The sequence below is a fragment of the Phyllobates terribilis genome, unplaced genomic scaffold (assembly GCF_046119375.1).
Source record: "Phyllobates terribilis strain yellow unplaced genomic scaffold, ASM4611937v1 Scaffold_1__5_contigs__length_1240528914, whole genome shotgun sequence".
In the NCBI taxonomy this organism is placed as follows: domain Eukaryota; kingdom Metazoa; phylum Chordata; class Amphibia; order Anura; family Dendrobatidae; genus Phyllobates; species Phyllobates terribilis.
This window is the reverse complement of record NW_027362761.1, coordinates 490,797,681-490,810,469: the sequence shown is the minus strand read 5'-3', so window position 1 is coordinate 490,810,469 and position 12,789 is coordinate 490,797,681. Positions and strand designations below refer to the sequence as shown.

Genomic DNA, 12,789 nt, shown 5'->3' with positions numbered 1-12,789 from the left:
AGAGATTCAGAGAACAGAAGTAGAGATGGCTCCTGTCCAGGGCTCTCTGACTGCCTGGGTAATTTGGCAGGTGGTGAAGAGACAGATGGGTGCTCTTCAGTGCTCAGGACCTGAGAGGATCTGGAACTAATTGAAGTCGATGCGTTAGCTGCCATCCATCCGACAACGGCTTCAATTTGGTCCTCCCGCAACAGTGGGGTATGGCAAGCTCCTACAAAGCTGCGCATAAACGACTGTTCCCTGGTAAAACTGTGGGATGCTGAGTCACTGGTGCCCGCAGGAGGCACAGAATCCCCACGTCCTCTCCCTGCAGGCACAGAATCCCCACGTCGTCTCCCTGCAGAAACTCCACGCCCACATGCCTTACTCCCTGCCTTCTTCATCTTGGTAGACTGATAAAGATAGGCAGAAAAGTACTAAGGGCTTAGTGTGCCTATTCCTGAACAGCTGCTAACAGGTATAAGAAACACTAATTTTATAAAGTGTGGACTAGACTTTAATATGAGCTAATGTGGCCTACACAACTGTAAAGTGGAGCGTTTGGTGAACTTTATTTAGGTTTTTTTTGTCACAAAAAGACACTGGATGTGCCCAAAGATGTAATACCGATAGTATCACAAACTTTTTGTAGCTATTACAATGTAGGAAGGTAACCTACAATGCAATAGATGAGGCTACAAAAAATAGGCTAATACTAATCTGGCTGGGGCTGCAGGGCACAAGGCTGCAGACAGGCTCCTCTATCTACTCCTATATAGTGTGTTTGGAAGCAATCTAGCTGGATACGGATGGAACCACACTAATAGGAGAAATCAGGAAAAAAGAGCAACACTAATGCAAAAAAGCACAATGTATGAGGCAGTGACGCACGCTGAGCGGACTGCAACCGGGCGTGGCTGAAGCACACACTACAGCGTGAGCTGCACTCACACACAGAGACCTCGCAGACCGCCATGAACAGTGCAGAGAACTGTGCACTAGCGCTGCAAGGCAAAAGAAAGCTTTATAAAGTAGCCTGGCTAAAGCACAATAAAGCAAATCGGTAGCTAAAACTGTCCCTCAGAACAGCAGCGTCCTGTCCCTAACTGAATTCACAGCAGAGTGAACCCAAAATGGCGGCGGCGGCTTTTATAGTGCATCATGACATCATTTCAGCAGCCAATCACAGCCATACCATTAGTTAACATGCCTAACGGGATGTGCCCACACTTCTTAGGATCCTCATTGACTGAATAAAATCAAACTGGCTCATTGCATTATGGGAACTTCCGATTCCAGTATTCGATATTCTAAAAGTATTGGAACTCAGTATCGGAACTCCGATACCGCGAATATCAGTCGATACCCGATATTTCAGTATCGGAATGCTCAACAGTAGTCATGACTTCAATCACCACGCTTCAAAGCCCTGTGGCGATGGGGGAGCGGTGAAGCAGCAGGTATGGAATCACTGGAAGCTGTAGTCATGAACCTGCACACAGGTAGCCCAGGGCATAGGGTCGCTCCCAACTGAATCAAAGCAGCGGTGGAGTTCGGCAGCCCCCTGGGTGTCTGAGCAGCCCTTAGTTGTGATTGTGTAACAACTCACATGGGAAAATAGGTAAAACACTAAAAAACTGCAACTGACCCTGCCAGTTCCTGTACAAACTAGAAATTCTGACCCCGCAGTCCCTAGTGGAACCTATGTGGGCTGGAATAGCCCTAACAATAGACCAAATGATGGCAGCTCGGACTTATGCGGCCTAAAAAGACCGTCGAGCGCGTCACGATCCTCCGAATGAACCAGAGGCCAGAGCATAGTCCGATTTACCTTCAGAAGGGAAGGAGTGCTGAAATAGAAAGTGATTCCAGAGTGAGTTAAAACAAACACGAAATACAAAATGAAAATATAAGGTATGTACTGTTAAAGAGTATGCCGCCTACTTCCTAAACAAGAAACGGAAGATAGGTGCAGGGTGAAAAGCATATCAGCAGAGAGATAAACCCTAGCTGGTCTTTCACTGACTGGCATAAACAATGGCCATTTTGCTGGACATCCAAATTAGATTATTACCAGCAGGAAATACCAGCAGGGGGAAAGGTGATTTGGCAGACAAATGAATAGATCAAAACACCTGTTCACCAAAAAAGACAAAAGCCAGGATAGCAGACAATAAGCACCCAGAGAAAGGGTGTAACTACTGTGACTGAGCAGATAGAGAAGCTGACCATAAAGCACAGGCTCAAGGGTTTGAACCCAGACGCATGACACCCTTTTTAGGACCACTCTGCTCACCTTCGTTGAGGAAGGGGCTAGAAAAGGTGCCCTAAACATAGTCTGTTTCACCTTGACCTGGCCGGCAGGTATCGCTCATAGAGGTCAACACACAAAGAAGAAAATGATGGTATTCAACATTGGTATGTGGAATGTGAGAACTCTGCTAGATAGTATCAAGGCAGACAGACCAGAGAGGAGAATGGCACTGGGTGCTAAGAAGCTAGCTCACTACAACATGGACATAGCAACGCTTAGCTAAGCAGATAAGGGCCAAATAACAGAATGTAGTGGTAGATACACGCTTTTCTGGAGTGGTCAAGGCAGCATTGAATGACGAGAAGCAGGTGTAGGATTTGCTTTCAAATTTCACCTTGTTCGTAAACTTGCCAGCTTTTGGAGGGCATCAACGACTGCCTGATGACACTTCAGCTCCCACTTACAAACAAGAAGAGTGCTGCGCTAATTAGTGCCAATGTTTCCATCATGACAAATCTAAATGACATTAAGGATAAGTTCTGTGATGAACTTGACACACTTAGCTCAGTAATCCCACAGTCAGACAAGCTCATTATAATCTGAGACTTTAATACCAGAGTAACATAGTAACATAGTTTTTAAGGTTGAAGGAAGACTAAGTCCATCTAGTTCAACCCATAGCCTAACATGTTGATCCAGAGGAAGGCAAAAAAAAAAAACATGTGGCAAACACTAAGCTCCACATTGGGGAAAAAAATTCCTTCCCGACTCCATACGACAATCAGACTAGTTCCCTGGATCAACGCCCTATCAAGGAATCTAGTATATATAACCTGTAATATTATACTTTTCAAGAAAGGCATCTGACGCGCCCCCTGGGCCATGTTCAAGGGATACCCGGAGCCGGATCTGTATGGGGGTAGTAGTCCTTGTGGCGGTGACCCGGTCCGTGCCCAGGGTGTCAAACTAAGTGGCAGTCTATGGCAGTAGATGTTAATTTGATCGACTACGCCACCCGTTGAGTGCGGCTTTGAAGCCGCCGCTGCAGAGCAGTCCGCTGAGGCCGGTGGTATATGTGCAGCAGTGATGGTATAACCCCCAACGGGAGGGGTATGGCCTCAGGGCAGCAGGTGTGGATGATGGGTGTAGTTATGTTGTAGAAAGGAGAGTCAGAGACTTGAGGTGCAGTTTCAGGGTTTTTACTCACAGGTGTTCTCTCAGTCACTCTGGCCTTGAGTGACCACCCGAGCCGTGCTGCGTCCACCAGGTCCTTGACTCGGCCAACCCCCAGGCAGTCCGGAGCGTGGTCCTGAGCTTCCCTGTCTCTCTCTCTTCCTCCTGGCCGTTCCCACCAGGGATCCACCTTTGGCCGGCTCCCTCGGGTCTCTTGGTGGTCAAACCTCCTCTGGGTTCCCTGACCCTATGCTTGGTGTGCCTTTCTGGTGGATTTGGTGAGGGTCGTGGCAAATCTTGACCACGACCTCCGGTTTCTGGCTGAGGATTAGTGGCCTCCACCAGTTCGGGTTCCGGTACCCGTGTTCGCCAACCCTTCACCCTTTCTGGTCTGTTTCTGGGTTCTTGGGGTTCCCTCTGTCTTTCTCTCTGGGTCCTTCTTACTCCTCTCTCTCTCTCTCTGCAGGCCTTGCTCTGGAGCTGGGCCCAGCCGGAGCCACAGCTCCCTGTCAGCCCTCCTGGCTGAGCTCCTCTGCTCTGCTTCTCCTCAGGCTCTCTGACAAAAGACCCTATTCTAAGATGGTGCCCAACTTATATACTCCCTCTATGTGTGAACCCAGGTGACCAGCACCCAATGGGCTCCTAGCTTTACCCAGACTACTCCCCCTATCTGCCCCTACACTACTGGGATGTTCCACCCCCCCTCCCACTCCAGCCAGGGACAGACGCTGTCGTACCTGCACATATACTGGTGGGAGTACCGTTGTTCTGTCCCCCGGAAATGGGATGTATGTAGTGCATGCAGCCTACTAAGCTCAGTTCCACACTCCATCCTTACCCGGGAGTGGAATACCACACCTCTGGCTTGAGGTGTAATACCCCTGTAGCAGCCGAATCCTCAGGGTGCTACATTCCCCCCTGGTAAATCACAGCACGTCCTCGGGCTGTAAAAGAATAAACATTCCAAAAACATACAATTTTTTTCAAAACATCATAAGCATATAAAACACTATATATATATATTATCAGCTGCATAAAACTCTTCATATAAAACTTTTCATTATAAACATTCTTGTTCCTCCGGCCACGGTGCAACTTGTGACCGGGTAAAGTGCAACAGTCTCTTCTGGAAAAACACAGTTCCTTATAAAACCAGTAGGGGGCGCCTTAGAAAGCGCAACTATATACAAGGGGAGGTGGCCGCTCTCAGTCCTCGGCCAGTGGGATGAGGAAAGAATGACCGCTCTCAGTCCTCGGCCAGTGGGATAAAGGGACATACGGGTAACAGTTTAATTTGCTGGTCCCAACGGGGACTATAATGGTAACAGTTCCTGTACCCTGACGGGTAACTATTTTACAGTTCCATTTACCGTACTTTAGTAGCGGCGTCCTCTTGATGCTTCCTCCGTGTACCCTTCAGACCCGTCCGGGTCCTCTTGCTCCTCCTGACACCTCAGCTCTTCCTCTGTCAGCCGGTGTACATGAAGGGCATAGGGTCCTTTGGCACATTGGTGCCGGGTAAAGGTGACCTCATCACCCAGGTAAAGGTCACGACCTCTGTGTCCCTCCGGCAGGTGGGACTCGACATCTCTTCTGGTCACGAAGACGTCGCCGGGGGTGTGATGATCTCTGATGAAGCCCCAACCGTGCTGCAGTTGGAATTTAATTACAGTCCCGGTGGCACGGGGACCGTGGGCTGCACGGGGGTTCCGTCGGGTCCGGCTCTTTTGTTCTGCACTCTTTACTTGCAGCTGCTCCTCGCGGACCCGTCTCTCTCTCCGTTCTCGCTCAAAGACTTCCAACTGCTGGCGGCAGCACTCCGCACGCTCAGCTGCGGCCGCCCGGGTCTCCTGAGTGAACCCGATGAGGTCTCCTCCTGCGGGGTCCCACTCAAACTGCGCCTCCTCTAACGAGAGCGGGGTCATTTTGACGGGCGCCGGAGCCGGGATCAGGGGTTCGCACAGGGGTCTTTCTTTCCGGAGTCGGGGATGGTGGTACTCCGGTGGCCACACAAAGGGCTGCCCATTCGGGCAAGTGTGCTGGGCAAACAAGTCCTCACCCAGGTGCGGCACAGTGGAAGTTGAGGGCGCGGTGGTGGTAGCGGCGCCCAGGTTTACCAGGCCTTGCGACCAGGCTTGGGGCACCCTGAACGTAAAGGGCACCGTGAAGACGGCGGCGCCCGGGGTTACTTGACCTTGCGACCAGGCCGGTGGCTCAGTGGAGGTAGAGGGCGCTGTTGGTACTGCGGCGCCCGGGGGCACTCGGCCTTGCGACCAGGCCGGTGGCGTCTCCTGCTTCACCGCGCTCAGGGTTGAGGCGCGTGACGTCACAGGGGGCGTGGCCGCGGCTTCTGTTTGAGGCCTAGTCGGGAGCGGTGACGGTGCAACGACGGGCACGGCAGGGGAAATTTTGGGCTCTGCGACGGGGAGCTGGGGCAGGCTCACGGCTTCTCGGCTCGGGGTAGTGACGTCCCCTTTACCTGCCTCCGTTTCTTTAGCTCCTTCCTCGGCGTCGTCTCCGGCCTTGATTCCTCCTGCACCATCCTCAGAGGCGGTCTGACTCCTCGTCTCGGGTGGCGTGCTCCGTTGGCGGGTTCCAGCCTGCAGGGCCATCTCTCTGCTCCACTCCGTCAGCGTTTCTCGCTGCACCTGGGCCATCCTCCGTGCGAGTCCCTCCAGCGCGGTCTGTGCACGCTCCCGGTCTCGGGGGAGCTGTGCCAGGATCCCCACCAGGTCTTGTGGGGTGGTAGCTTGCAACAGGCTCCTGACCACAGGGTCGGTGCTGCCTGACTCTCCCTCCATCGCCGGGTACGGCTTCTCCAGACTCCTCTCCAGACTCCCCCAGGCTGCACCCATCTTCTCTCTTTTGTTCTGTATACGCCCATACTGAGGGCGGTCCTGGGGTAACTTGGTGATTGTCAGTTCCAGGGGCAGACCCCCCACGCTGACGGACATCTCAATCATTGCAGTCTCTGCTGGTGGGGGCGGTCTTCGTTTTTGGCGCCATTCTTGGTCCTGGCCCACGATGGGAGGTGGCCTCTTGCCACCCTCTGGCACGCCCATAATGGCGTCCGCTCTGCCAGGGCGGGAAATCTTCCCAGATGGCGGGAATCGTCTCCCAGTGGCGGGAAACTCTGTGGATGGCGGGAAAAGACTGCAGATGGCGGGCAAACGGCGGGAAACGATCCGAGATGGCGCCCGATGGCGGGGACCCTCCGGAATTGGCGGGAGACTTCTTTTTGAGGTAAATGTGAACTTTTCTTCAGGCACGCAGTACCCGGTGGTTGCGGGCACGTTATCCTGCCGACTACGCCAAAAGTTGACGCGCCCCCTGGGCCATGTTCAAGGGATACCCGGAGCCGGATCTGTATGGGGGTAGTAGTCCTTGTGGCGGTGACCCGGTCCGTGCCCAGGGTGTCAAACTAAGTGGCAGTCTATGGCAGTAGATGTTAATTTGATCGACTACGCCACCCGTTGAGTGCGGCTTTGAAGCCGCTGCTGCAGAGCAGTCCGCTGAGGCCGGTGGTATATGTGCAGCAGTGATGGTATAACCCCCAACGGGAGGGGTATGGCCTCAGGGCAGCAGGTGTGGATGATGGGTGTAGTTATGTTGTAGAAAGGAGAGTCAGAGACTTGAGGTGCAGTTTCAGGGTTTTTACTCACAGGTGTTCTCTCAGTCACTCTGGCCTTGAGTGACCACCCGAGCCGTGCTGCGTCCACCAGGTCCTGGACTCGGCCAACCCCCAGGCAGTCCGGAGCGTGGTCCTGAGCTTCCCTGTCTCTCTCTCTTCCTCCTGGCCGTTCCCACCAGGGATCCACCTTTGGCCGGCTCCCTCGGGTCTCTTGGTGGTCAAACCTCCTCTGGGTTCCCTGACCCTATGCTTGGTGTGCCTTTCTGGTGGATTTGGTGAGGGTCGTGGCAAATCTTGACCACGACCTCCGGTTTCTGGCTGAGGATTAGTGGCCTCCACCAGTTCGGGTTCCGGTACCCGTGTTCGCCAACCCTTCACCCTTTCTGGTCTGTTTCTGGGTTCTTGCGGTTCCCTCTGTCTTTCTCTCTGGGTCCTTCTTACTCCTCTCTCTCTCTCTCTACAGGCCTTGCTCTGGAGCTGGGCCCAGCCGGAGCCACAGCTCCCTGTCAGCCCTCCTGGCTGAGCTCCTCTGCTCTGCTTCTCCTCAGGCTCTCTGACAAAAGACCCTATTCTAAGATGGTGCCCACCTTATATACTCCCTCTATGTGTGAACCCAGGTGACCAGCACCCAATGGGCTCCTAGCTTTACCCAGACTACTCCCCCTATCTGCCCCTACACTACTGGGATGTTCCACCCCCCCTCCCACTCCAGCCAGGGACAGACGCTGTCGTACCTGCACATATACTGGTGGGAGTACCGTTGTTCTGTTCCCCGGAAATGGGATGTATGTAGTGCATGCAGCCTACTAAGCTCAGTTCCACACTCCATCCTTACCCGGGAGTGGAATACCACACCTCTGGCTTGAGGTGTAATACCCCTGTAGCAGCCGAATCCTCAGGGTGCTACACATCCATGCCCTTCTTAAAGTTTAATAGTGAATCACTCATTACAACATCATGCGGCAGAGAGTTCCATAGTCTCGTACTTGTACATAGTAATAAGATCACCCCTAAGCCTTCTTTTTTCCACAGTAAATAACCCCAAGTGTAATAACCTGTCTTGGTATTGCAGACCCCCCAGTCCTCTAATAACCTTGGTCGCTCTTCTCTGCACCCTCTCTAGTTCAGCTATGTCTTTCTTATACACCGGAGACCAAAACTGTACACAGTATTCTAAGTGTGGTCGCACTAATGACTTGTATAGAGGTAAAATTATGTTCTCCTCATGAGCATCTATGCCTCTTTTAATGCATCCCATTATTTTATTTGCCTTTGCAGCAGCTGCCTGACACTGGCCACTAAACGTGAGCTTGTCGTCCACCAATACACCCAGGTCTTTTTCAGTTACAGTTTTGCCCAGTGTTTTACAATTAAGCATATAATTATACATTTTGTTTCCTCTGCCCAAGTGCATTACCTTACATTTATCCATATTAAAGCTCATTTGCCATTTATCAGCCCAAGCTTCTAGTTTACATAGATCCTCCTGTAATATAAAATTGTCCTTCTCTGTATTGATTACCCTGCAGAGTTTAGTGTCATCTGCAAATATTGAAATATTACTCTGTATGCCCCCTACAAGGTCATTAATAAATATGTTAAAAATAAGGGGGCCCAATACTGACCCCTGTGGTACCCCACTGTTAACTGAGACCCAGTCTGAGTGTTTTCCATTAATAACCACCCTTTGTTTCCTATCACTGAGCCAGTTCTTAACCCACATACATATATTTTCCCCTATCCCCATTGTTCTCATTTTATGTATCAACCTTTTGTGTGGAACCGTATCAAAAGCTTTTGAAAAGTCCATATACACAACATCCACTGCATTTCCTTGGTCCAGTCCAGAACTTGCCTCCTCATAAAAACTGATCAGATTAGTCTGACAGGAACGGTCCCTCGTAAACCCATGTTGATATTGGGTCATGAGGTTATTGTTCTTCAGATACTCTATTATAGCATCTCTTAGGAAACCCTCCAGTATTTTACCCACAGTAGAGGTTAAGCTTACTGGCCTATAATTTCCAAGTTCAGTTTTTGTCCCCTTTTTGAATATTGGCACCACATTTGCTATACGCCAGTCCTGTGGTACAGACCCTGTTATTATGGAATCTTTAAGGATTAAAAATAATGGTCTATCTATGACGTTACTTAATTCCTGCAGTACTCGCGGGTGTATCCCATCCGGGCCCGGGGATTTGTCAACTTTAGTGATTTTTAGACGCCGCCGTACTTCCTGCTGGGTTAAGCAAGTGACATTTAATGGAGAATTTTTGTTATCACTAATCATGTTTTCTGTCATGCTATTTTCTTGTGTAAATACGGTTGAAAAAAAATCATTTAGCATATTGGCTTTTTCCTCATCCTCATCCACCATTTCACCCAGACTATTTTTAAGGGGGCCAACACTATCATTTTTTAGTTTTTTACTATTTATGTAGTTAAAGAATATTTTGGGATTATTTTTACTTTCTCTGGCAATGATTCTCTCTGCCTTAATCTTTGCTGCCTTGATTTGGTTTATACATAATTTATTTAATTTTCTATATTTATTTAATGCCTCATCACTACCTACTTGCTTTAGTTCTCTAAATGCTTTCTTTTTGTCACTTATTGCGCCCCTTACAGCTCTATTTAGCCATAGTGGTTTCATCCTATTTCTAGCATGTTTATTCCCAAAGGGTATATATTGTGCACAGGTCCTATTCAGGATGTTAATAAATGTCTCCCATTTGCTTTGTGTAGCTTTATGTCTCAGGATATCGTCCCAGTTTATTGCACTAAGATCATCTCTCAACCGTTGGAAATTTGCCTTCCTGAAGTTTAGTGTCCTTATAACCCCTCTACTACACATCTTATTAAAAGTTACATGAAAACGTATTATTTTGTGATCACTATTACCTAAGTGACCCCCAACTCGTATATTTGATATGCGGTCTGGCCTATTGGTTAATATTAGGTCTAGCAGTGCACCCCTTCTTGTTGGGTCCTGAACCAGTTGTGAAAGGTAATTGTCTCTCATAGTTGTCAAAAACCTATTACCTTTGCTTGAACTACATGTTTCTGTCCCCCAATGTATTTCAGGGTAGTTGAAGTCTCCCATAATAATGACTTCTCCTTGAGTCGCTGCTTCATCTATTTGCTTTACGAGGATATTCTCCGCTACTTCCATTATTTTTGGAGACTTATAACAAACCCCTATCAGTAATTTATTATTTTTTCCCCCTCCCCTTATCTCCACCCACAGGGACTCTACATTTTCATTAGATTCACCTATATCCTCCCGCAAGACAGGTTTTAAGGATGATTTTACATATAAACACACACCCCCCCCTCGCTTGTTTGTATGGTCATTTCTGAACAGACTATAGCCCTGTAAATTAACTGCCCAGTCATGGCTCTCGTCCAGCCACGTCTCAGATATCCCTACCATGTCATAATTATTTTCCAACAAAATTAATTCTAATTCCTCCATTTTGTTGGTGAGGCTTCTGGCATTAGTGTACATGCATTTTATGTATCTCTCTGTACCTCTATTCCTTCTTACTTTATTGACTGTTCTAACCCCACCCCCAATTTCTTTATTTGTGCCCAGGTCACTATCTGCACTATCTTTCCCACCTATAAAATGAATACCCTCCCCCCCAATCCCTAGTTTAAACACTCCTCCAATCTTCTAGCCATTTTCTCCCCCAGCACAGCTGCACCCTCCCCATTGAGGTGCAGCCGGTCCCTAGCGTAGAGTCTGTAGCCAACTGAGAAGTCGGCCCAGTTCTCCAGGAACCCAAATCCCTCCTTCCTACACCAGTACTTGAGCCACTTATTTATCTCCCTAATCTCCCGTTGCCTCTCTGGCGTGGCACGTGGTACCGGTAGTATTTCAGAGAATACCACCTTGGAGGTCCTTGCTTTCAGCTTGCAGCCTAATTCCCTGAAATCATCTTTAAGGACCTTCCATCTACCTCTAACTTTGTCATTTGTGCCAATGTGCACCATGACCGCTGGGTCCTCACCAGCCCCTCCCAGTAATTTGTCAACCCGATCAGCGATGTGACTCGCCCCCTGGGCCGTGGGGTACTCGAGACCGGGTCTCTAGGTTGCGCGGTGCTGATGGGGGTAGTAGTGGCAGCCCGGTCCCGTGCTCAGGGTGCCAGGCTTAAATGGTGGCAGTCTCTTTATGTATATATTCATGTGAAAGTTCGACTACGCCACCTGTGGATTGCTGTCAGGGATAACCGCCACTGCAGGACAGACCGCTGGGGCTGGTGTTGGTGAGCCGCACAGGAATGGTATAACTCCCCACGGGAGGAGTGTAGCCCCAGAGCAGGGTAGGTGGATGTTGGGGGTGATAGTTCCGGCCGCGATAGTCAGAATGCAGAGTCCACCTAAACAGTTCAGGGTCTTTATTATAACAGATGGTAATGACCCAACAACAGTACCGGCTAGAAGGGGGCCTGGATGTTTGAGAACACTCGGGAAGCCCCTCTAGTCAGGGCGAGGGTGTGGGCCTACCGTGCTCTCTATGCTCTTTCTGACTATTCCCCTCTTAGTGGTAAAATAGCCCACGTCCCTGAGCGTGCCGTGTATTCTCACCCGTATGGCTTGCAACTTGGGCTCCTTTTACCTCTGGCCTCTCTTGGCTTTGCTGGTCCCTTCTGTTGTGAAGGAGCCTCCGGCTTTTTAGGCCAAAGGACATGAAATCCCTCGCGGATTGGTTCTCTGCTGCCGGACTTAGAGTCTTTACAGCCTCGGACCCCAATGTCCGGTAGGTAATTCTCCCTTTCTGCCAGGACAGGCTCTCAGCGCCATACGTCCCTGGCTAGCAGTTCCTCCACTGCCTCACGACCTCCTCAGGCTGCTGCTGACCCTTACTCTCTGGGCCTAGACTCCGTCACGGTCCCAGGTCTCCCAGGTCTCTCTGATCTCTCTGGTCTCTCTAACCCTGCCCCCAGTTCCAGCTTTTATAGGGCAGCCTGCTCCCCCTACTGGCCTGGGACAGGAGGTGCTGCATGCTAATTGTCCCTAACCAGGGAACCTCCCTCTTGCTCTCAGACACAGCCTTTATTATTTGTGGCATCCAGACCTGGGGTGACACAGATGTGCCGGACTCGAGCGCCAGGTAGGCAGCACACTGTTCGACGATACCTGTCTTTGTGACAGATTGCCCTATCTGTTCCCCTAATAATTGCGTCCCCCACTACCAGCACCTGCCTGGCCTGCCCTGCTCTCCTATTTCCCTCTTTACTGGAGCTGACACTCCTCCGGCTTTCAGGGGACATGCCTCGCTACAGCAGTGCTACCCCTGTACCGTCACTCCCCTCATCTGCCAACTTTGCAAAATTATTGGGGTGTGCCAGATCAGGACTAGCCTCCCTGGCACTCTTCCCTCTACCCCCCCTACTAACTGTCACCCAACTAACGGCCTCACTATCCTGCAGCTCCCGACTACCACCCTCCCCCACATCTACCCCAGTGAGCTGCTGCTCAGTGAGCAGCAGACTCCTTTCCATATTGTCAATGGATCTCAGTGTTGCCAGCTGCTCATTTAGATCCAGTACCTGGGCTTCCAAACGCACAATGTGCACACATCTCGCACAGCAGTAAGCAACCCCGACCGGCTGTTCAAGGAATGCATACATGTGGCAAGATGTATACTGGATAGCATTGTCAATAATGGAGCTCATTTCCTAATGGGGATTGCAATAGACAGAATGTTAAGTAAAAAGAAAAGTAAAGAATTAATAAAATACGG

The 12,789-nt window shown here is 50.2% G+C and overlaps 1 protein-coding gene across 1 annotated transcript in view; it reads right to left on the bottom strand.

Moving 5' to 3' along the window:
* Positions 1–12,789, bottom strand: part of ANKDD1B (ankyrin repeat and death domain containing 1B) — a 142,589-nt gene that overhangs the window by 129,474 nt on the left and 326 nt on the right. The gene's annotated exons all lie outside the window — the stretch shown is intronic.